Source organism: Charadrius vociferus, unplaced genomic scaffold (genome assembly GCF_000708025.1).
Source record: "Charadrius vociferus isolate BGI_N301 unplaced genomic scaffold, ASM70802v2 scaffold90, whole genome shotgun sequence".
Taxonomy (NCBI): Eukaryota; Metazoa; Chordata; class Aves; order Charadriiformes; family Charadriidae; genus Charadrius; species Charadrius vociferus.
In genome coordinates, this window is record NW_009647222.1 from 1,319,547 (window position 1) to 1,344,542 (window position 24,996).

Below are 24,996 nucleotides of genomic sequence, written 5' to 3' on the forward strand. Positions count from 1 at the left end.
TTTTTAAATGAAAACAATCTGAAGTATTTTGCATTTTTAAGGCAAACAATTTTCCAAATCTTAAAAATTATATGTGGCAGGAAAGACATAGTGTAAAATTTCTATAATTCTTTACAGATGAAGTGTTGCTTCTTGAAGAAAGAATGTTTCACTCTTGAGTCAGAAACTGCTCTGCCTATAGTCTATAAGGACCATTAGTGGCCTATGTGTTATAGTTTGCAAGTCACTGGTTTCAGTACTGGTCATCGTAGAGTTCTATTGGTGCTACAGCTGAAGAATCAACAAGAACTGAGAGCAGAAATAGCCAGAGAACAGTTACATACCTGGAATAACAGAAATGAAAGCATGTAATACAGCATCAAGTGCTGTTAAAATAACACATTTTTCAGAAACCATATAGCTACTTAAAGTGAGGTATTTCCCACACAAAATAAATCTCCGATATAATGAAATTAGGAGAGTATTTTCATCTGTTGCGGTTCATGTCTTTTGCATTTGATATATATACCCCAGAAATTTAAGAATGAGGTTGTGGACTGTTTTGCAAGGAAGGGCGTGAAATATTACAACTTTCTTGTGTGGCTTCACTCAAGACTCTGAGATACAATATAATCATATAATCACTCAAAAGGGCAGTGCTGCGTGTTCAATCTGTAGAAATAGGAGTCTGCTATTTGAAAGAGGGAGCATTGTATTTATTTTTAACACATTGAGGAAAGTTTTGCTAGAATACTAACAACATTCTTGGTTTTATATTTATTAATTTTATACTGAGTTATTAGTTGAAGTGTTTAAAGGTAGCAATTAATAGAAACAAAATGCTTGATCGCATTTAGGATGGAAAAATCCCATCAAAGAACTTGCAGCAGCATTTCAGTAATTTTAAAAGTACTTTACAAACTGCCTTAATAACGAGAATGAAATATCTTTCAGGCAAGTTTGTCTTGATTTTTCCTATACTTTCTAACTTCTTAGTTACCTTTGTTCTATAAAGAAGGTGAAATTCACATCCTCTTAGAATGACTAATGCAAGGCTACACCTTGTGTTTTCCAGTGTTAAAAAAAGGCAAATAGAAGGTTTTGGTATAGGAGAGAAGGAGGATAAAAGGGGGAGAGAGACACTGAATAGGGAAATAGAAGCTATAATCTCACTTGTGTGAGTGACATATTGTATGACCGTATGCAAAACACCTTTCAGTTTCTTGTAACTGTATGAAGCTCTAGCTGATTTGGTCAAGAAAAAAAGTGTTAATGTAAGAAGAAAAGCTAAACTGAATCTGAGATTAGTTTTGTGGCAAAGGAAAGAAAAACACCATGAATGACAGCTCTTTGAACTGTGTATTTTTGCATAGGATCTTCAAGAAAAAAGCATACGCGATAGCACTTTCTGTCAGTCTTCTGCTAATAAGTTTTGAGTTTGTTGGCAAATTTTAATCAAAATTAGCAGGTAGACAGAGATCTCAAAGGTGTTAAGTTCCTAAAACAATTATCAAAAAGGGTGACTGATTAAAGGAGAGAAACCCTGTTAACGGCCTCACTGAGAGAATGGCAGAGAAAACTCAGCCATTATCCATCCAGTTTGGCATCAGCCAATTGGGAAGTCAGCCCAAGAGCACAAGTCGTGCAACCAGCACATGAATAGTACAGCAGCAAAGAGCATGTGTAGCTCCAGACAAACTCATGCTATGCCTTGCCCAAACAAGAAAGGTCAATGAAGTTTGGTGCAAATGAGGAGTATTGCTGCTAGGAGATGGGGTAAAGGAACACTGGGAATAGTATGGAGAAGTAATACGAATATGGGGAGGAACAGGTGTTCTTTTGCAGGTAGCTGGTGGTAGCTGGTGGTATCTGGGGAAAGATGGAAGATCTAATTGGAAGTACGATAGGAAACATGGGGTGTGTTGAGCTTCTTGTCATGGAAGTGGAGGAGGAAGAAGACATCTGGTGTGAATCTGTTGGACTGCTGATTTTATTAGTTATCCTGCTTCAGGAGCCATTTGTTTGCTTTTATTTTAAGGGTGGGGTGTATGCACTGTTCCTCCTTTTAGGTAGAGCTCAATATGGTAGAGGTTTAGCGCTTGCATCTCTGCATAAGGGTCCTCATCCCAAAGACAGATTTGAATTACACAAGTTTTATTTCAAATATTGTGCTTATTTGCAGACTCCATTATTGATAGAAAAGATAATTTTTGGGTTTAATTTGACTCTGTTTTGCTTGTCACTTTCAAATTTTCTTTGAAGATTGTAAATTAGAGATTTGTGCTATGTCAGAGACCTTTCAAAAGAATCAGAAATATCCATATTCAAGAACCTCATGTTCTTTGGATTCTGATCAACATCTCTGGTTTTTCCTTTGTGCCTCTTATTAGTTGAGGTAAAAGGATGTGTCATGCTACCTTTATTTTCCTTTTTTTTTTTTAATCTTTGAGGCTGTGCTTGGAAGTCAGTGTTTAATTTATCATTTCATGTTGGTTTGTTCCTCACTAAAAGTCATAACTAAAGCTGATTAAATCTTTCCTTTTTTCCCCAAGAAGTAAGATGTTTCAGTTTTGATGACAATTACATAAAATCTTGGATAGAATTTTGGCAAAACAGGTATGGATTAGTGTAAATAGTGCATACACAAGGCATGGGAGATATGTGATCAAGTCCTTCATCCGCTGATCAAAAAACAAAAGAAATCAAACCTTCAAACACTTTCAGTATGTAAATTTGTTGTTTTCCTGCCAGCCTTAGCAATATTCCATACGGATAAAACAGTTTGTTGTTTGAAGGTGACATGCCTGTTTCAATGAGATAGTCTAGAATAATTAAAAAATAATCAACAGTAGACAATACAGATTCTATGTGATCTGGTGGTCACACTGCCTTTCAAAATGGTGTATCTGGTTTTCAAAATGCTTTCATCCCTACGTAGTAGCACCCTGAATTGTTTTGAGGAAAAGAAATGGTGGACCCCTGTGCGTGTTGTGAAGAGATTAGGTTGAAGCAGTGGGGTGGAGAGACAGGAATGAGGCTGGCGCTCTCCTGGCCTTTCTTATGAAGTAAAATCTCAGGAGGAAAATGGTGCAGAACTACTGCAATAGATCAACAGGCTGATTTCTAGCCCGGTTTTGAGAGCTTCCCAGGAGGTGGGAGGTGGTGATCACTCCTGAAGGACAAAGTTCTGCTCAGTTCTCCTGTATATCTCTGAGGGAAAGCCACCCTTCCAAGGGACATATAAAATGATTGACTTGAATCTAAAGATACCTGCTGAAGCTTTGCATGTTCATTATGCCCACTTTCTGCTTTCATAACTGACTCAGACCTCAAAACTTGAAAGACTCCTTAAATTGCTGTTCTTCTCAGAAATGTGACTTTGTTTAAAAAGAAAAAAGATGTGATAGGTTGTCATGTTTCTTTCTATATAACTTCAGATCAAATATATTTAGATTACAGATATTTTTGCTGTCAGCCTTACAGACTTAGCAAAGAAAGACAAGCCTAATTCTTTCCTGCTTGTGCATCATCACCAGTAATATTCTGAAGGATAGATTTGACTCTCAGTGAAACTTATACAAGCCTATTGTTTCAGGGTAGTTTTACAAGTGCCATAAACTTCCAGATGTGGCACTTCAATGGAAACTTATAAATTGATACATAAGCCAAAAATGAACCCATCTGATAGACAGTTTTATTCCTCATTGATAGAAAGAAGAAAAGAAATTGAAAGCAGCACCTTAAGGCAATTAGTTATAGCAGTGTTGTATAGCTCGTGCTCATGTTGATGGAATTATTTTTATGGGTTACTTTGTAAGGGAGAAACCATAAAGAGACTTGTGAATCTTTCAAGTATATTTGAGTCAATTACAAGTTTTTAGTGGAAATTAGCTGCAATTCAATGATTCTATGGGGGATTTTACTCAAAGTTTTAGGTTTAATTAGAGTTTAACTGGCAAAAAAAAATTGTTCATACCAAAATGTATGTATGTTCATGTAAAAACCGTTTTAGATGTGTACTTTTTCATCATAAATTCTACAGTTCTTAGCCAGTCAAGGGACAAGAGTTGAATATCCTGGAACTTACTGAATTAGTTACGATGGAGCAAAACCTGAGAAGAGTCTAGTGAAGGAAAAGGATAAATATGTCTGCATGGGAAGGTACTCCAAAATACCTATTTTATTTTAATTTGCTACTTTGCTGCTATACCCCATATAACTTCTGTAAATAGATAAATGATGACATTTTAAAGAGATTTGGCCTTCTAATGACTAATGCTCCTTCCTTCCTAAGGGTGTAAGCGATGGTTATGTTACTTAAATATTCAAAACAGAGAAAGTGACGCAGGAGGCAATTCCAACACATTTAGAACAAAAAGTACTCCCTCAGATTGCATAACACTTTTACAGTGCATTTAAGGTGAAGTTTTCTCAAATTGAACAATGGTCCCGTAGATTTTGAGAGATGAGATCAGCACATCTTCATTCTAGTGCTGCACAAGAATGAGATCTATGTTCTGTTTTGGCTACGGGTCTCATCAGCAGTTCTTCCTCCAGTGTGTGATCTCTAAATTTTGGATTAATAGAGAGCCATTTGTTGTGTTTTGCATGCTTCCTGGTGTGGGGCTCCAACTAGATGCTTTCCGCTGCTCCTCTCATTTGTTATCTGAACACAAAGCTTTTATTTCTATTTTGCAGTGAAATAGGTTAATGTTATGGCAGCTTTTTTCATATATTTCCTGGGGTAGCTGTTGTCTTAACCATAGAATATGATGTAAATACAAAAAAAAAAAAAAAAGGAAAAGGAAAAAAAAGTATAAAATGTTTCTTGAGGCTAGAAGAAGGATATATACAGAATTGTTTGAATTTAAATGATTCTTTAATGCCAATATTCTGGAGGTAAATTAATAATCACTTTTTTTGAATGTATTCAATTTAGCTAATGCTCCTGGAGAAGATTCACATGAATGTGTGATAGTTATTTGTGTCTAAAATACCAGGTTTTCTCTTCCGTGGGAAATTCCAAAATTTGAGTAGAAAATAATTTCAAGTTGGAATATACATACAACATATTTTGAATGAAGATTCAAAATATGGCAAAGATTTTAATGGTATCAAAACATTTTGATTAATTTCATTTCCACTTTTATATTGTACAATCTCACTAAGTATAATATATATCTTATATATACAACTACAATTAATAGTTTAATATGAGAAGGAGTAGATTAATTGCTATGTTCAACATCTGAAGGGGAGAGTTTTGACAATTTTCTGTCAAAAATGTAATTGATATCAACATGTCTGCAAAACAGCAATTTTGATAAACTTATTTTATGCAAAAGAGGACTTTTTTGCCATTGTGGGTTTTTTTTGTTGTTTTTTTGAGGGGGTTTTGTGGTTTGGGTTTTTTTTAAGCTTTAAAATATACCAAAGAAAAGACTTACTACAGGTAACAGAAGTGCAGCAGAAATTAAATAAGAAAAGACGTAACGAGACCACTTGATGATGGCTGTTCCTTTGTTTGCCCTTAGTACTGTACGTGTTAAAACGAGAAATTAGAGCTCACCTCTCCCTTCTGCCTCCCCCCCTGTTCCCACCCCTCCCAATTGCCTCTGTGATACCAAGGGAGGAAACCGTGCTCCACTGTAACTAGTAGCCACTGCTGGGCTTTGCTCTGTGTACCTAAGGCAGCATTCAGGCCATGCGTTTGGGTGTTGCTGAGGGATTTGCCATGGAAAAGTCATTGAGGAAGCACTTCTCCCTAACTAGTTAAGTTCTGTGGAGACAAATGGAGTCTTGTGCGTGGCATGGAGAACAGAATGTCTTTATAAAGTCATGCCACTTCGTGCTCCTCTTCAGGGGAGCTGCTAACTGGCACCTCCATATATGCAAGAACTTGGCTCAGGCTAAGGAATCCCTAACTATATTTTAGAAACAAAACTAAGAAGCTCAGAGTTCAAAATAACTCTTTTGAACTTCAGAAAACATTTTATCTCTGGAAACCATCCCTGGATGGGTATTTGTGTTTCCCGAGGGAATGCAACAAGAGGGAAAAATCAAGTCAGTTTTTTTTCAGTATTTGAGTTTGTGGCTTCCTTAAAGGTTATCACCATATTTGCAATTGCTTTGTGTTTTTATGGGAGCTGAAGCCCGTCCGGACAAAAATCAAATTCTCGGCTGAAATCAACAGAGTTAAGATACAGTTATATTAAGTGTTCTGCATGTCTGACTATGTTTGTGTAAATTAATCTTATCTGATACTCAGCAAGTCAAAATGTATAAAATTCAGTGATGGATGCCAGAACAAAGGGAAGAGGATAAGAATGATTCTTCTAACTAGAAGAGACATTTTAATTTTAAGTTCTTTCTGAAAACAAACAGTCACTAGTAAGAAATCCAGCTCTTATTGTTTTAGCTTTCTTTGTATTGTTCATGTTCGTTTTTGGAAGTAATTTTCCACTCAAATTTGGCCTTTTTTTTAATTTAGTGCCTTTGTAGGGTGTCTAAAAATATATTTTTAGACTATTCTCAGCAAATCCACTGCTTCTTTATGTTACAGTTTCAAAGGTCCTTGTGCACAAGGATATTATTCCAGTTTCCCAAATCCTCCATGCCACTATTAAGTGTTTATTGTGACATTTTTCACTTGCCATTGATTCCTAATATACACTGAAGAAGATATATTATTTATTGAAACATGGGGGGGGGGGAATGAGAGAATAATTTTCATCACAGTGCAACTGGTGTGCTGTGTCTTTCTAAACACTGGGTCATGTACAGCACAGAATTTAGGGGGAAAATATTGTCTGATGCTTGAGATAGAAGAGGACTGAATATTTTGATCAGATTTTACTCCTACTGAAACATACAGATTTTGCAACATCAAGATGTTTTAGAAATTCCTTTTTTGTTGCCAAGTTATTCATTTGAAGCAACAACGCTCAAAAACCACCAAATGTTTCTTTTTAGCATCTTAAGCATTGAAAGTTTACATTACTTTAATCTGAAATTACTTTCTGTTGCATAATTCCTTTTTGGTTTATGTCATTACACTGTTTTCAGTTTACAAAAAAGAAAAAAATGTTTCCTAGGAGAAAGAATTATTTTTTCTTCAGATTTTGCTTACTTGAAATAAAAATAATAAGTAAAATTCCTCTTTTAGTTAACTCAAAGGAATTGTTTATTTAGTACACTGAAGTGGACTCGGGCTTGGTATTTCATTCTTTGCCTAGCTTTTCCTGTGAAAGGAGTCAGCTGAACAAGACTTTGGCCCAATCCTGCTGTATTTCTGCCATGGGCCTTATCCCTTCAAACCTCCAAGGAATGGTTCCGGGGAATCCAGTAGCACAAACCCATGCAGATCTTGGAGTCAGTAACTGTAAAACACTACTGATTAGGATCAGGCTTGATTTTGACATTTTAGTTTACGGGGACTCTTTCAGCTTTCTCTCCTCTAAAATACTTGCTCCTGGGAAGAAAGGTGCTGCAAATCTGTCTTTCCATATGACCTTGGGGTGAGTTGTGGTTGGGTTTTTGGTGGTTTTTTTTGGTCATGTGTCCATGTAGAGACCAGGAAGGATGCAGTGAAGGCCGCCTTTTGTTTTCTTAGTTGCAACTTTTATTAATTTCTGTTGAAGAATTTTTCGCTTCAACAGCCTCTCCTTCCTTGGTGATGAGCCTTTGCAACATTTGCTTTCATCCACCCTGGTGCAGTTAGACGTGGCGTATCTTGTATTCCCATCATGTCTTCAATCTCAGAATGGCAAAGCCCTCGATGTGTTCAGTTGCACAATATTCTAAGTTGCGTTTTCTCTTATTATATAGGGTCCATATGCATAGGGAATGTTTAGGGATGGAAATGAAATCCATTTTTTTCTCATTCCTTAACTACAGGACAGTTCTTATGCAGACAATGTAAACCAGCAGAGCTGCCATGCTTTCCAACTCTGCTGATGCGGAGATTTAAAAGGATTTTAGTCTTTTATCTGTTAGTTGCTTTGAATATGCAGAACAGTTTATCTCCTTTCCTGCTTTTTACTCTTATGTTTTCATTGATTTGGAAAATCTTCCCACTGTCATGTTTTAGCTGGTTTTGTTGCTTAGAAAAACGGGCTAATTTTAAAAGGTGATCAAAGCCTGTGGAATCTAAACACCCTGTAACGGCTGCGATCTTGAGGGAGCTTTATTATTATTTTGCCTGTTACACATGAACATCTAGGAAAAAAACCCCGACATCTTTATTTTTAGGCCTTGCTAATTCTCAGTCTTCTCTTAGTTGCGGGCTACCTGGCAACAGCTGATTGCCATGGCAACGCCGCGCTGATGAGTGAGGCTCAGCCTGTCTGTTCTGTCTGGGTCGTTCTGATAGATAGAGAGCTGCAGTAGCTTTATGGCCACTGAAGGGCATAAACCGACAGATTGCTTGCTCGCTCGAGATGCTGCAGTGTTGCCGGGGACCTCCTGCGTGCTGTCGAAGTGGAAGGAGAGGGAAGGAAGGAGCTTGTTGCCTGGGGTTCAGATTTTTGTTGGGAAATAGAGAGCTATTCCTGTCAAATTCGTCTCCTCTTTTGAGTCATTATCCAGACTCCCGATGCACTCGTCTTTGTTCACTTCTCAACTGCAGTTGCACTGGTACCTGTTTGTGTTCCTTACTCTGCTTACTGAAAATGCTTGTACTGTTTCTGAATTTTTGTCTCAGCCAGAGGCACCCAGCCCGTGATGCCAGAACATGTCCTGATTATGTTAGGTGGTTCCTACCTGGCATTGTACCTTCTGCAAGGCACCGGTGGTAGTTTTGTCACTGATGTTTGGGTTTTACTGGGACTTTAGTGCCAAGATTGTGAGCCAGAGCAGAATTTTGACCATTTAATGTAATGAGGTTAAATTAGCACAACAGGAAAGAGTTATTTACCCTTTTTTAAATTAATGTAATAGTTAATGCTAGTTCAGAGGTTAGATTTCTTACTATTTTTTGCATTTATTCCACTGAACATTCAAAACATAAGTGTCAGTTGCTGGGACCTTGCCATGAAAGTTTGCTAGAGTAAGTTATTGGACAAAGACCGTTCTCTTTCCTGGATGTGAGGACACATAGCTTTGCTATCAGCTTTGGATTGCTCCACCTTCCTTATCTTGGTTTTAACTCTGCGCAATATGACTCAGGCCTGACTGCTCTTCTTTGCAAAGTTGATGCAAATTAGAAGTGATTGGCATCTTTGTGTTAGAAAATGATTTTATTGAAATCCTCCTAAATGCGGCTTGAGGAGGAGTGAGTGGATCCTGCAGGTGAACAACTGGTTGCACAGCTGGTTTTGACAATAGAGATTCTGCTTTTGTGACCAAAGGATCCTCCTTGAGTATCAAGGGCTGCTAGGGAGAGATCCACCTTGCCGAGTGGGTCAAAAGCATCTTTGCCAACAGGCTGGCCAACTGGGTGAGAACTTCAAAGTAGGAGCAATTGGGGAAAGGAATGATGACCGACGTTCAAGTGAGGAAGGGGTAGATTGAATTCATAAACAAAGGGTGCAGGGTTTTGCAGACAGGAGAGAGCTCTGAATCCCCAGCACTGAAGGGGGCCACATTAAGCCTGTGTGCTCAATAAGGAAGTGCCTACAGGACAACAGCATTACAGGGAATGCTTTCATACCTTTTCTGGGAAATCAGCATGACCAAATACCCATCTGAAGAGTCTGTCTGCTAATGCACATAGTGTAGGGAAAAAAAACAAGAGGAGTTAAGGGTTCTGTGCAGTTTCAGGGCTACAGTCTCATCTGAATTGCAGGCATGGTGGGATACCTCACACAAAAGCAGCACCACAATGGATGCGTACAAGCTCTTTAGGAAGGATGGGCCAAGACAGTACAGGGCGGGTTTACTTTTCATGTGAGGGAGCAATGGGAGTTCATGGAGCTCTGCCTCTGGTGAGCCAGCTGAGAGCTTATAGGTTAAGGCTATGGCTATAGGGAAGTCCCATGTGGGTGACCTTGCAATAGCAGTCTGCTGCAGACCCTCTGATCAAGACTAAGAGGTTGTTGAGGTCTTCTTCAGACAATAGAAAGAAGCCTCATGTTCAAAGGCTCTAGTCCTCACGTGGGACTTAAACCACCCCAATATCTGCTGGAAGGGCAATACAGGAGGCCATGAACAATCCAGGAATTTTCTGAAGTGCCTTGGTAATAACTTATTGCCAGAGGTGATCAAGGAGCCGACAAGAGAAGGACACTCTGATGCACCTCATACTTGCAAAGCCGGAAGAACAGGTTAAGGATGTTAAAGCTGGGGGCCACCGTGGCTGCAATAACCATGAGGTGGTAGAGTTCAGAATCCTGAGAAGGGAGCAAGGCAAATAGCAGGATCACAACCCTAGATTTCAAGAGAGCAGACTTTGGTCTGGTCAGGGATCTGCTTGGAAGAACCCTAGGGGATGTGGTCCTGGGGAACAAGGGGGTCCAGCAGAGCTGGTTGTTTTTTTTCCAAGAATCACCTTCTCAAATCTCAAAAACAGTTGATCTCAAAATGTGAGAAACGGAAGGTGGCTGGAGGTCTGCAAGGATCAACACAAAGCCCCTAACAAAACTCAATTTTTAAAAAGGAAGCATACAATAGGTGGAAATAAGGTGAAGTGACCCAGGAAGACTACAGAGGCACTGTCCAAGCATGAAGCAATGGGGTTAGGAAAAGCGAAGTCCACCTGTAGTTGAGTCCAGAGGGGAATGTGAAAGGCAAGAAGAAGTGCTTCTACTGGTATATCGGCTGTAAAAGGAAGAGGAGAGTAAATGTTGCTGCTGATGAATATGGTGGGTGACCTGGTTACAAAGGACAGGAAAAGACTGAGGTACTTGGTGCCTTCTTTGCCTTAGTCTTTACTGGTAAGACTGTGTTTCAGGAATCCCAGGACCCTGAGACTGGTAGGAAGGTCTGGAGTGATGAAGACTTACCCTTGGTAGGGGAGGATCAGTTTGCAGAGCAGGTAAACAAAATGGACATACACAAGTCTATGGGACCTGATGCGATGCACTCACGAGAGCTGAAGTAGCTGCCTCTGTCATTATGAAACCACTCTTGATTATTTTTGCCAAGGTAATGGCAATAGGGCATGTTCTTGAGGACTGGAACATGCTGTGGTTTTTTCCTCTGTAGTCTGAGAACAGAGGGGTGTGCTCATCATAACAATAGAAGAAAAAGTAAATTAAAGAATGCCCTCAAACTGGTAATCAAAACCTGATTTTCTTTTGGTTGTCCAAAAATCTGAACCTACTGAATGTTGCACTTCAAAACTAAATTAGTGTTGCCCACAGAAAAGCAGACTTTTTTTTTTTTTTTCTGGAAAGTTTGCTGGTTTCAAAACTTGATTTTCCTCACAGAAGTTTTTGTGGGAACTGAAAGGCTACTTGAAACAGTCCTCTCTTAAATAGGATACCTGCTGGTTTGCCATTCCTTTTGGGTTAGTGTCAATGTAACCAAATTGATCAACAAACAACGTGTCATGGAGTTCTTTGTTGCCACTGCCTTTCTGAATGCGTAAGGGAGCTATGAAGCAAGTTTCCTTAGAGCAAAGGGAGCAGCCTGTGGCAGGTGTGCTAATGGTCAAACACAGCAGGTACTAAGTGGCACAGACCAGAGCCAGCACAAAGGCAGATCTAGGACACTAGGCACCCTCCAAAAACATTTGTGAGGGTGAATGCCTCCCAGGGCCTGCACTCAGAACTCAGTGGGAGGCTTTGCCTTGTACTCATGAAGTGAGTGACAGCAGTGTCTCTTGGAAAAAAACCTGCTGAATTTCCACCAGCGTATTCAAATATTCAACATCTTACCTGGGAAAGAAGCATGCCATTTGATACACTGTTCTTGGCAAGTAGATCACTGATGTTTGCTTTGAAATTTCTCATCTTGAATCTGGATTGGTAGGTTTGGGATTTTTTTCTTTTTTTTTTTTTTTTAATTTGCATTTTCATGTCTTAGATTTTCTAAATGTTACTATTTGTTAGGTTCAGTAATACCACTTTGAGGGTCTTGATAATGTAGAAGTGAAAAGGTTTTCATTTTTTACCCAACAATACCCAAATATATGCTATTAAAACCTAAATATGCTTCCTGCCATGTCACTTTGAGGGCCTGTAGTTGCCCATAAAAGCACTGATTGATATGCTCATTTCCCTTATCTGTCAGTGGAATAGAATACTCTGTGACTGGTCTGGTATTTTAGTAACTGTCATCTCGTACCTCTGGTAGCAGTAGTAAAATACCAAGTGCTAATGATCAATTCTGTATTTGAACTTGACTGAAATTCCTGAGTTCATGCAAACTAGAGAATTAATTATTATGGAGAATACATGTCTTGATTTAGAAAATTTTGGGGTTATCTTGTTTTGACATTTGGGGGAAATTTGAATGTGCATATATATATTACTATAAATGATGAGAGCTAATATTTTTACCATTTATTTTGGTTTCTACATGTTGTGGTTTAACCCTAGTTGTCAGCTAGGACCAAGCAGCTTCCCCCCATCCCCCGAGAAGGGTGGGGAGAAGAAGGGGAAAAAAGAGTGGAAAGGGAGGAAAAAAAAAAAATCCCTCATGGGTTGAGATAAAAACAGTTTAATAGAAACAATAACAGAAAAGGAAAAATAACAATAATAATAATAATAATGATGACACCGGTCACTCTCACTGCCTGGAGAATTGGCACTGTCCTGAGGAGCAATAGTGGATTCTCGCCCCCTGGCTAACCCCCATTTATATACTGAGCGTGATGCCTATGGTATGGAATATTTCATTGGCCATTCCACTGTTCTGTCTGTGCTTCTATGGGAAGCTGAAAAAGTCCTTGAATAGTGTAAACATCGCTTAGCCACAACTAAAAACAATAGGTATTACTGACATTTCTTTCTTTCACAGCAATCACTAGAAAGAAAATTAACTCTTCCCCAGCTGAAACGAGGACACTACACCATTCATAATTCATGGGTGAAATGCTGTATTATGTTACATGTAAAATATGTTGATGATTGTATGCATTTTAGAAGCAGCTGCACTCACTAATTTGGATTGAGTTTAAAAAAAAAAGATTTGCTGTAAAGCTACAGACAAAATTCTGATTGATACTCACTGATTGAGAGTATTATGTTTAGCAGCAGTGGGCGTAAAACCGGTTTTTTGGTCTTGGTGGGCACTGCATTGTTGAAGCCTGTGAATTGAATGATATCCTAACTCAAGATAGTGACCTACTTACAAGAGATTACGTTTTAAATAAAACCTGTGAAAGCATGGAGTTATTGTAAATTCCTTAGCTTTGTGATAGGGCAATCGTTACAATCTCCTTCCATCAGTAATTGATCTTTACTTTTGAGTCTAGATTTCACTAGTAGATTGCTGAGCTTCTCATGTAAGGATTTGTGAAAGTCATAATAAATGGGAATTTTAAGAGAATGTAATTACTACAAAAGAATTAAAAAGCTTCAATCAAATATTTATAAAGAGATTCCTTTCCTTTCTGATCCAAAAATTACAGTACAGTTTGGAGCTACTGGGTGGCCTTTGCAATCCTTGGTAATAATTTTACAGTTTGTTGATCCTATTCAGGCCACTGGAAATGTTAAGGTTATCTTATGTTAAAGACATATTTTACTCATTAGATACCTCCAAGAGTCTTATAGTTTTAACACTTAAAAGCTGAGGTTATGATTTTTGTAGCCTCTACTTCAGTTTCAGGGCTCCAGAAGTCAGCTTAAGTCCTTAACACAAGGCTTGGGAACAATGGGAGTCTCTTTGGTATCTGTAGAAGTTGTCGCTGGAAGCCTTAGACAACCTTTGTAGCAGAAAAAATATGTCTTTCTTACTATTAAGAGTGAGGGAGCTATCAGAAAGAATACATAAACAAAAGAGAAACCTCTAATCACTCAAATGCTCTTCCAGGATAAGAAGTTGGCAGTGCTGGGCTGCATTGTGTTCATAGTGATAAGATAGAAGACTGACACCTCTGGAAGATAGGGAGGAAAGGATAGGCTGGTGTGAGCTTTGCAAGAGAAACTTTAAAAGTTGAGATTATTCATACAGCCGTCATTCTTCATTTTAGGACGTAACTCAGTTTTGGGGAGAGACTTCATGAATGTTCATGTGGGGTTTTTTTCTGGATATAATTACCCCGCTGACATAGTAAACACTTTATTCTCTCAATAACATAATCTGTCCAACAAGCTGTCAGGAGGATGGAAAATGCTTTAGAATACATCCAAGCTACAACTCTTTTTGCAATCATAGCATTGTTGCAGGTGGCTGCTTGTAGTTCATCATTCCTTTGGGAATAAGAGCCTTTAAAACTTATAGAAAAATACAGCTATTACAAATAGAACTGTGTTGCTGAGGGGAAGGACCATTCTCTAGGTAGGCCTTTAGAAATATATTCAGAATTGTAATTGTGGCTGAGCCACAGTTTGTTCTCTCTTGGCACCCAAGCTCTTGAAACTGGATGCTTGAAAAATATGAAATGCTGCTTCTCATTTCTGTAGGCCTGGCAGCACCTTTCTGTTAGGACTTTCCCCTGGCAGCCACATGCAGCTTTCTACCAGTTCTTTCTGAATTCCTCTTTGTCCCGCTCTACCTCTCTTATCCTGAAGCCTCTCACCATAGCTGGGATATAAATACACCTTGCAAATATACAGTACTTCGAAACTCTGGGGGGAGCACATAGGAGATGAGAAGGGTATAGGAACATTTTGGGCAGAAACAGAACCTGAGCTGCATTCCAGCTGTAGCTTGGAGGGATGTACCAATAGTTTTCTTTAACTTCCCATAAATTGCCTTTAAGCATCTAAAGTAGAAAACAAGGATACACTGGGATCGATCTTTTCTATTCCTAATCCATTAAAGTCACTGGGTGTGTCATTTGCCTAAAGAGAGAGCTAGTGGGCCTTTATGATTCACAGTGCTAATAAGAGGAATAAATACTGAAATTCTTTAGGAGAATGCATCTATGCAACTCTTCACTGTAAATTACAATTACGGAGGAGAGCCTGGATCTTTCTATTTTTAACTATGAAGGGTTGACAGTATGTTATATAACTTCAAAATATTGTCCTCTTGCTTTCCTTGAACATCTTAAAATCCAGGAACAAAAGAATATGAAAAAAAAGTTCTTTGCTGTGTTGTATCATCTGTACTGTGTGCTCTGTAAGCATCAGCAGGCTGGACTGAATATGCAATGCTTTATAGTGTTGCTATCACGGATGCATTTTTGCAATCAAAAATTTCCCCTTTCACAAGATGAAAAGATATTTTCTTAATGTTCATTACAGCGTATTAAGACATTAGTGCTCGGATCCTTTCAGTGCATTAGACAGAGCACACTCATTCTTTCTTCTCATCAGATGAAATAATCGGTTATCTGAAATTGCATTACCTTCAGATAAAACAGGGAAGAATATGGGCTCAAGCTTTGACAATCAAGGCTCACTTTAGATAATGTGGTTAACCACTTGAAAGAGCAAAGTGAGACATCTGAGCCATTGCCACATAGCAAACCAGCAGAAAACAGGGTGATGCTTTTGACTTGTTCTACAACTCTGCATGCCTATTTTAAGACAAAACCGAAGGCAAAGGTCAGTCTACTTGTGATAAACTTTCAAGTTGACTTTGCATTAATAGATGAGAGATGAGAAGCTGTTAAGAAAAAGTAGGATCATTGTATTTTCATGATTTTTTTTTATTTTATACGGAGCCAAAGATGTTTGTGGCACTCCACAGGCAAATAAAAAAATAGGTCCTGACATTGAGGAATTAAGACTACAGTGAAATGTTACACAATAAGGGATGACAGTGTTCACGGGGAGATAAGAAGAAAATGTTTCACAGGAGTGAAGTATCCTGAAATATGTTTATTACACACATTTTGATGTCTAACTATTAAAATGTCAAAGCAAAGCCATACTCAATACTGTAAGATTGTAATTGGTGTCCCAGAATGAGGGTTGAGCTCAAGGTCATTGATGGAAAGTTGCCTGAAAAATTAAGAGCCATCAAGTATCTGAAAATGGAAAGATGAAAGACAGGATCTGGGAGAAAACTGCAAGCAATGTGGAGGGCATGGTAGAAAAAGCATATTGTATTCTGCTAATCACCAGCAAGTAAAACTCACACTAACTATATGTCCCTGAAATTTTAATTCTGGTTGCCATCCCAACCTAAGGAAATGACTCTGTGTCTTGGTGCATAGTCCAATGCTATTCAAAGACCCCATCCACTTCCACTCTCCCACAGAAAAGTGTCTGTATTCTCTCTCACTTTCTTGCGAGTGAAGGAGTAGTCTATCGCAAGGTGGTGGAAGTGGCCTAGCAGTCAGCGGAGGGAAATAAAGAGCAGGAGACAGTGATGATCTGGATTCAAGCAATGTATTGAGGGAGCATTTAGACCATTTAGGCTCTATGGACAGAAGCAAATTAAGCAAAGTGGGAGAATTTTCTCGTAACGGCCTACTTGGCTAATTGAATCACATAAACTTCAGAAAGCAATGATTTGGGGAAAATAACCGTTTTCTTTCAGGCAACTTGTAACGGGGCTTTTCTCTATATGCTATGGAAGTAAACATGCAGAATGAGGTTGGAGATGTTCAGTTGAGCCTTCTCTGAGTTTTATGACTAAAATGAACTTGCTACCATTCTTTGTGAAACAGAAGGAGAGCGAATATTTTCCAAGAAAGTTTGAATTTGACCTGTTATCCAGGAGCTGAAATCTGCTGTCTCTTAAGAAATACTGCTTCCTGTTTGATAACTGTGATGTTGAATATCTTAGAAGAGGCTTTATGGTGATGTGTAGTTTGCTTGCTTTTTTTTAAAATCCAAATGTATGAAGATCTAAGATTGAATTCAAGGCATTTCTGCATGACTTGTAGAGTATTTGAACTTGGACAAGACAGAAAGATTATCAATTGGCAGAATTTTATGTACCATGTAATTGTTAGTGTTTGTCATCTGTTGAGCAGTACCTCTGTATTGAAGTGAGAGATGGGGTATGGAGTAATGATTGTATATTGCAAATAAAAGTCTGAATTTAAGCGGACTTTGAAAGGCATTGGGTACTGGCTATCAGATGTAGTTTAGTCATTCATTTAGGCATTCATCAGCTTTTAGGGGGTTGTGGTTAAGATATGGGATTTTTCAGCTAGGAGTGCTGGACTGGAACAAAATAGAAAATTGTCATGGATGTGCCTTTTCCGAATGCATTTTGAACTCAGGAGTCTTTTAATCTTGATTTATATTTTTATTTAATCAGTCTGTCTAGAGATGCTCCTGAAGATGGTTTACATGTGTTTTGTTTCTTCAATAAGGTTAATTTTCCGCGTTAATCATTTTAGCTATTTAAAAACCTATCTAAATACAGTTGGCATGCAAAATGACAGCTGGAATATGTATTGTGTGCTGCTGAGCGGTGTGTTTCTTAACTAAGAAGAATCAAAATCTTCCAAATCCCTTTTATTGCATGATAACAAAGATAATCTGTAAGGAAGATCAGTCCCTTTCCCCCTCCATATGCATAGGAAAATGTTGCTTTCCTGGCTCGATCACAGTTTCCTTAATCAGTTTTGACTTGGTCGTTATTTAAACAGACACTTTACTAACTTCACATTGACTGAAGAAGGAAGGAATAAAAATGTGGGAACTTGCCCCTGGAGGCTTCTTTGTGGTAATTTAATACAACAAAAGTATGTTTTGAGATTAGGAGAGAATTCTACTGGAAAAGATCGTGGTTTTTTGAAGTGAAGAAAGTACAGTTAGCTGACACAGAGTCATTCTCAACAACAGTTTGTGTAATAATAAATAGTTTACGATTCTATAGGTCTTTCCAGTGAAGAATCATGAAGTGCTTTATAGAAAAGCCCACATATTATTATCCACACTTTGCAGAAAAAAAAAATTAATTAAATAGTATTTGAAATACAGGTTGAAGGTCTCAAATGAAACAGGCATATCCAAGTTCACAAACAAACTTCCTTTTTAAACCGTGAGACCATCCTGCCAATCCTAATGACACTTCTTTTTAGCACGCAAACTTTAGCAGATTGCAGTGAGATTTTTCTAAACTGACAACCATTTGAGCTTTATGGTGGCTGTTCTTAATTATGCAAATTTGCAATCTTTGCCCAAACTGAGATTTAGGACTAGCTGGCAATTATATCTTTTCGAAGTGCTGCAGGGCAGTCATCAATGCTTTCGGATGACTGAACAGATTTACACTTGGGTGGTTGCTTGACCTCTATATGTAAGCTGCTTTTTTTTTTTTCCCTTTACTGGACTGATAGCTCTTAGGTTTACTCAGGAGTTTTTCAATGCATCTTTTATGAGCTTGGTATTTTCATGTACAATTTAATTTAGTCAAATATTTCAGTCAGTAATTTCCACACAAGGAGAATTGTATATATTATACTTTACCTAAGAATGGCTGAAGCTGAACCTGTCAAGAAAAGTTAAATTCTTGCTGCACACTTCCACCGTCCTTAGCAATTGCACAGCACTGCATTTGAACAGTCGTTTTCAAATTCAAGTTCATGGTTTGATATTAAAGACAGGAGATCTAATTTCCCAAACCAGCAAAAATTAGGAGCCAAAATTTAAGTCTAAACTCCCAGAAATACCTTATTTGAAGTCAATGGGGATGCAAGAGAGCAGATTAACCTTCACTTCCCACCATTAGCATCCTTCAGCTCCACTCTTTTCTTTCAGCTGGAAGCATATTATATGTCTTTGGTTTACATTCTCTCAGTTCTCTTTCTGTTGTTGGTTACTTGCTGTTTTATTGCCCTCGGTTCTCCTCCATTTGTCTTCCTTGTCCATTTAACATCATAATGTCTGTGAGATGGGGACTGTATCAGCTGATGTAGAAATATGATCTCTAAAGTGATGGGAATTGAACTTCCATAAGCAAAAAAAGTAGAAAAAAAGATAAAGCTTTTGGAAAAATAAGAACTCCTGCATTTTAGGTGATATGGAAAAATATTATGCCGACTAAAACTTCTACAAAACCTACTCAAGAAAGTACTTCAATGTTTGCTTCAGTCTCTTTGTAGAACTGCTGCACAGGCCTAAAGTTAATCATATTCTTAAACATGCTTCTGTAGCCAGAGCCTGAATTATATTCTGTTGCTGTGTGATTATTTTTGAAAAAGAAAACCTGCATTAAAATGGAAGTTTTCATTACTATTATCCTTTGTTATTTGGCAAATTGCATAGAGAAGTCGCTGGAGAAATAAAAGCCAAAAGGACAGGTAAAGTGGCATAATTGACAAACACCAAGAGAGCTCCACTGAGACTAAATCTCATTAACGTTGTTGTAGAACTGAACTGGGTAATCTCTTTCCTGATTTCCATTTTGCATAGAGAGATAGTAGTCACATACACTAGTAGCAGAGCAGAATCCCAGCCATGCAGTTTAAGTATTTTCTTTATTAACCTTTGAGAAGGTCTATTTATGCCCTGTATTGTTCACTTGTACCCAGCAAAGTAACAATGAGGAAATAGCTTCTTAAAAACAACAAACTTCGAGCAAGCATCCCTCCGCGTCGCTGGGGAGGTTTTTGAAGTTGGGGAAAAACTTTGTTCTGAAGCCAAACTGAACTGTGTTTGACCTATGCATCAGTAATGGCTCTTTGTTATTAGTCTGTTAGTTTTATTAAGTTAAAAAACGAAATTATTTTTATTGGCTATAGGCAGGCTGCAGGATCCAATATCTTGATATTACCATGGTTAGCTAATCTGGGTTAACTAATCTGATGTATGACAATTTACAATGATATGATCGTGATTTGTTAGATGTTTTGCTGTCCAGATGAATTGGGCCGTGTAAACAAGGCCGCAGTGGTTTGGAATGTTAAACCAAAATAGATCAGTATATAAAAGATCAATGACACATCTGAATATCATTGGGATATGCAGTTTATCACATAGATTTCAATTCTGTATATGCATGAATGTAAAATATAAAGTGTGTATGAGGGTATCCTCCCAGACTCGTAAACACAAATCACTCTGTCATTAGATAGGCATTAGCAGTCTGCGTTCAATTCAGAGAGCAACCTGATCTCGCATAAGATTAGGTTATTCTTAGTGAGTTGATAGCATCTGGGATTAGGCATTTTTTTCATTCATGGAAAACTGAAAAGAAACGCTCATCCATCACCAGAGAGGATGGCTTCTGTGGAGCTGTATTATTATATAAACCTACCAGAAATTAATTCACAGAGGATGCCTGCAGAATACTGCCACAGGAAATGAGGACCAAGGAGACCTTCTGCACGGTTCTGTCGCATTAGGGGTGCCAGGAATCAAAACAACACACATATCTGCTTGTTTTCATGGGTACAAATAGAGAATCTGCTGAACAGACCTTTAGGTTTTAACATGATCTCTCCCAGCTTTTATTTATCGGTTGCTCTTTAGTCTACAGGTAATGTGTTGAATTCGCTGCTATGGTAACTTAAGATCCAAAGCCAGCAGAAATTTTTCTATTTTAAAGATTTTCTTTTGCCATTACCATTCTCTCCATACTTTTACCAGAGTCATATTCTGGAGTTATATTAGTGAATAACTAAAAATAAATGAAACTTGTGTTTTTTCAGGTGAGAATTAACTAGGCAAAGAAACAGCTGGATAAATTAATCGAGACTGAGGAAGCTGATGTACAGAAATGCTTGCTATGTGTCTCCAGTGATGTGGTGTTGTGACATGATCGGAAAACAATTCAAGCAGAGTCCTTTCAGAGGTCTGCAGGGAAAGGACGACACTAAGAAACATATTTGCATATCACAAGGATGTCAGTAGGAACTGTAAGACACACATACCAAATGGCAGTGCTTACGGGTTTGATTTGGACTGACCTTTATTAACACAATAAGCTTAAAAACAACTGTTAGCATCTCCTCATTTGGTTCCATTTCCTAGGAAAACAAGTAAGCATAGTTCAGAGATCCCTTTGGAAAATCTTTTCATTTTCAATTAAAAAAAAAGAAAGAACATGTAAAGGAGATGGAAGAAGGTCCTACTCTTTATTGTAACCTAATTCTTCCACAAAACAAACCAGTTTAATATAAATATATATACACATATAATGATTCCCTGGAAGTTGATAAAAATGAGAGAAGAAAGAAAACAAAAGCAAAAAGATAAAAAATTGTACTAAAACTCATTCCTGAAACCATTATATTTTAGGTGAGAACTGATCAAGAAGAATAATCTTAACAATGTATTTATTACTTGATAAATTTAAAAATAGATGCTGATAAATTTAAACCTCCGATTTCCAGTACTGCATGCTCACATTAGCATGAAATTGAATCAGTCTTTTTCCTGCCTCTATTCTGTCTGTATTCTCTACAACTAGATTCTCTTAGTCAGAAGTAATCCCTGTCTCATAATGCTTTCCTTGCTGTTGTACAAATCCTACCCTACTTCACAGTGAGGTAGAATTTGCTCTAATTCTGATCTGGTGCTGGAACGCTTGCTGGAGGAAATAAGCCAATTTTATTTTGCTTTTTTTTTTTTTTACTATTTTTTTTAATAAGCTTCCTAAGATAAGTTTCATATCAAGACAATTGCTCCCCAATCATGTCAGCTTCATTTATCTTTCTGCAAATCTTTATGGATATTATTTGATCTGGTCTTCTGAAGCAATTAGTAGAAACAGGCAGAAAAGTCTGTCTCTTGTCCTGTGAGATGTTGCAGCATTTCAAATATTGACTCATTCCGTAGATGGACAAGCCTGAATTTCAAAGTAAAGAAAGATGCTCCTTCTAGAACAGTACGCAAGGCACTTACTTTCCATGTTAAGGTCTATGCTTACTTGGAGCAAAGTTTTAAACCTCCCTATCCTGTTATAACATTACAAGTTATTTTCTACTTATGTGGATTTCTCTTACTGCCAAATCAAGATCGGTTGAGCCATTCTCCTTTTTGGGGTCTGAGAATCCATCTTTGTTGACACAGACATAGATGTCCATGTGAAGTTTTGACTTCAGTTTATCAACACCTTTCTGGAAAAAAATAACAAATACTTCATTTGAAAATCTTCGGCTAGCTTTCAGAGATACTATGGCTGAAACGCCTTCTCTCCGGCAACTGGAGTCAGACTTTGGACAGGACTCTGTCTCTCAGAAGATGTTGTTTTCCCTGTGTAATGGAGATCGTAACACCTGCCTGCCTCATATAGAAATGGTGAGGGTGAATGAGTTTATGTTCATGCCTTGGTAGGTGTTCTTCCTAAAGCTAAATGCTGCCTGAGAATGAGAGTCCTGACCCTGAAAGTGGATGTAGTACTGTTACAGGCAAAATTTACCACAGAGCGAATGTGCCAACCCTCTATTTATCACTTACCCAGCTGTTTTGCTAAATTGCAGCTCCTTTAAAATTACACTCTAATTCATCAATAATTCAGGAGTGAAGTCTTACAAAGAAAACACTAGATGCCATTTTGAATAGCTCCACTATCAAATGATAAGCTATTCAGAGAAGAGAGTGGGAATACTGCTGAGATACTCCGTCTCCGTTACCAAGGGAAATTCAGTTAACATTAGAGAAAGCTACAACACAACAGGGCTCAGGAGATTGTTTCACAACAGACCTTTGGTAGACACATAACAGAATGACGGGAAGGGAGAGGGAAGCCTGTGGGGTAAATATATCGATGTGATCTTCTTGCAGCTTTGCAGGCTTATCCGCGTATTTAAATCCCACACAAGAAAAGCAGATCAATGCATAAACCAGCATATTGCGCATGAGCGCAGGGGCTGGCAACCAGCCACGCTCTGCCAACGCTGCAATTAGTCAGTGTGTGCTAAACAGATGCGTGTGTGGTACCCCTTTAGATCCGTGCTAGGCTTAACTCCTTCGGGACGGCTGGCACAGCGCAGGGCCTGAGCACAGGGGTGCTGGTTCTCGGCACTTGTATGTGGGTCTGTCCTCTCTACCGAGCGCATCTGCTCCTCGTGCAAAATGCTGTAGAGGGGTGGTCGCAGCAACATGTGTGCTTTTCGGGTTTTGCTACAGCAGAATCATTTCACTAGGACTTATTGGCATCTTGGAAGTCTGTCTTCTCTCCTACTCCCTTTTTCTATGCGTGTTTTACAGTATGACAAAACATTTGTCATTATTTATCTGGATACGGGCACAGATATGCTATATGTATGCATTAATCTGTAGTAACACTTAATGGGTGAGACAGTGCATGTTAAATCATGGCTAGATCAAACGGATTAAATCACTGCAAATTATTTAACATGTGCAGTAATTCACCTGCCTTCATTTTTTATTTGCACTGAAGTTCTGACAGGCTTTTAAGCATAAGTATACTTTTGAAAAATATGCTAATGTTTTGTAGATTTTTTTCTCATGAAAGCATCTTCATGAGATTAGGAGAGGACTTTGGTCAAAAATACTGTACATTTGTAGCTTCAGCCTTTTGTATGACAGAAAAGGAAGAAACCTTCTCGCAAAGCAGTTTTCATGCAAACGATCTGAGCCCTGGATCCCACTTACAACTCCCACAAAAATCAGCAAAATCAGCACCGAGGTGGAAGCTGCACCGTCCATGATCTGTTCAGGCCTGGGCACCTCCACAAAATTTGAGGTCTTACAGAAGACAAAGTCGTCTTCATTTTCAGTTCTGGTTGTCCTTGCTTAGCCAGTTGATCCTGCTGATGCTGGTCTTCTGTCAGACATTTCTCTCCATGCCCTCCCCTTAAGACCCTGATTTATTTATTTATTTTTAATCTATCTACCTCTTTTCCCTTAGGCTTCCCAGGGGATTTGCGTTTTGTTCCATACCTTAAAGAGAACAGCCTATAGGATCCCTGGATTGGGTAACGGCCGCATTTCTTTTTCAGGGACCACCCTGTAGCTATGAAAGGAGCCACTCTGCGCATGTGCTATTTAGCTGTTGATGGGAAAAACTCACCTTTGCCTCAGAGTCTTGGGGCCACTACCAATGGTAACTGTGGTTATTTCTATACGGTAAGGTGTGAGAACAGCAGCCCCATCCTGTCTAAACTATCGGTTTGATGCCAGCAGAATTAGAATAGTGCTCTTATTTATAAAGTACTCTCCATTTCTTGTTTTATTCTGTTTGTTTAAACTAGGAATTGTTCATTTAAATGTAAAAAAAATAATCAGTAATACTAAATAAATAATATAGTATTAAAATGCAAACAGATTAAAGACAAAGGCAGCATCCTACTATCCCTCTCTCCTACACATTCACAGGCTCAGAAGGGAGGCTGGTAAAGACGTAGCATTAATAAACATAAGGCCAGCAGCAATCATTAAATAAATATCATTAAAGAAATCCCCTTGATATTTAAAAAATGCTGAAGGCTTTTTTTTAATAAAAAATGGGTAGGAATATAAGATGAAATGGGTGCTGTAAAATAGTGAATTCCACTGTCAAGAAATCGACCATGATAAAGTACAAAGACCCACTACTTCCACAGGCAGCTGTGGGATCCCTGGAACAAGGATGATGTCAAGTCAGTACGCAGGTTTCTGTGTTATATAGGGTCTTTCCAGTTGGGGTTTTAAAATTTAATGAGCTCACCTCACCTTCAAGTCAAAATACCACTCTGAGCAGCCCACGGAAAGCACTCAGGGCAGACTAAATCTGGTGGCTCTTTGCTGAACGGAATTGCAGACGGGCTAATCCATTCTGAACAAGCTGCAAGCTTCGGAGCTGCTCTGCAAAAACAGAATGACAGCACCTCCAGCCACGTGGTGACCAAGGCACGTGTTACCGATGTGAGGTTGCCATGGCATAAGTCAAGGCACAGCATATGCAAACTATGCAACAGTAAAAACTTTTTCAGTTGTGTATTCACATCTCTTTCCAGAGAGAGTCAAAATTGACGTCAGGATTCAGCTCAGTTGCTTTCAGCTTCTGTGAAATCTTGGAGGACCGCAAAAGAGGGAGCCAGGAAGGGAAGTGGTAAATGGTCTAGTTCCAAACTGAAGTGCTGGCATGATATGTTCAAATCACCAGCAGCTT

The 24,996-nt window shown here is 38.5% G+C and overlaps 1 protein-coding gene across 1 annotated transcript in view; it reads left to right on the forward strand.

Moving 5' to 3' along the window:
- Positions 1-24,996, forward strand: part of CACNA1C (calcium channel, voltage-dependent, L type, alpha 1C subunit) — a 416,023-nt gene that overhangs the window by 43,719 nt on the left and 347,308 nt on the right. The window lies entirely within an intron of this gene.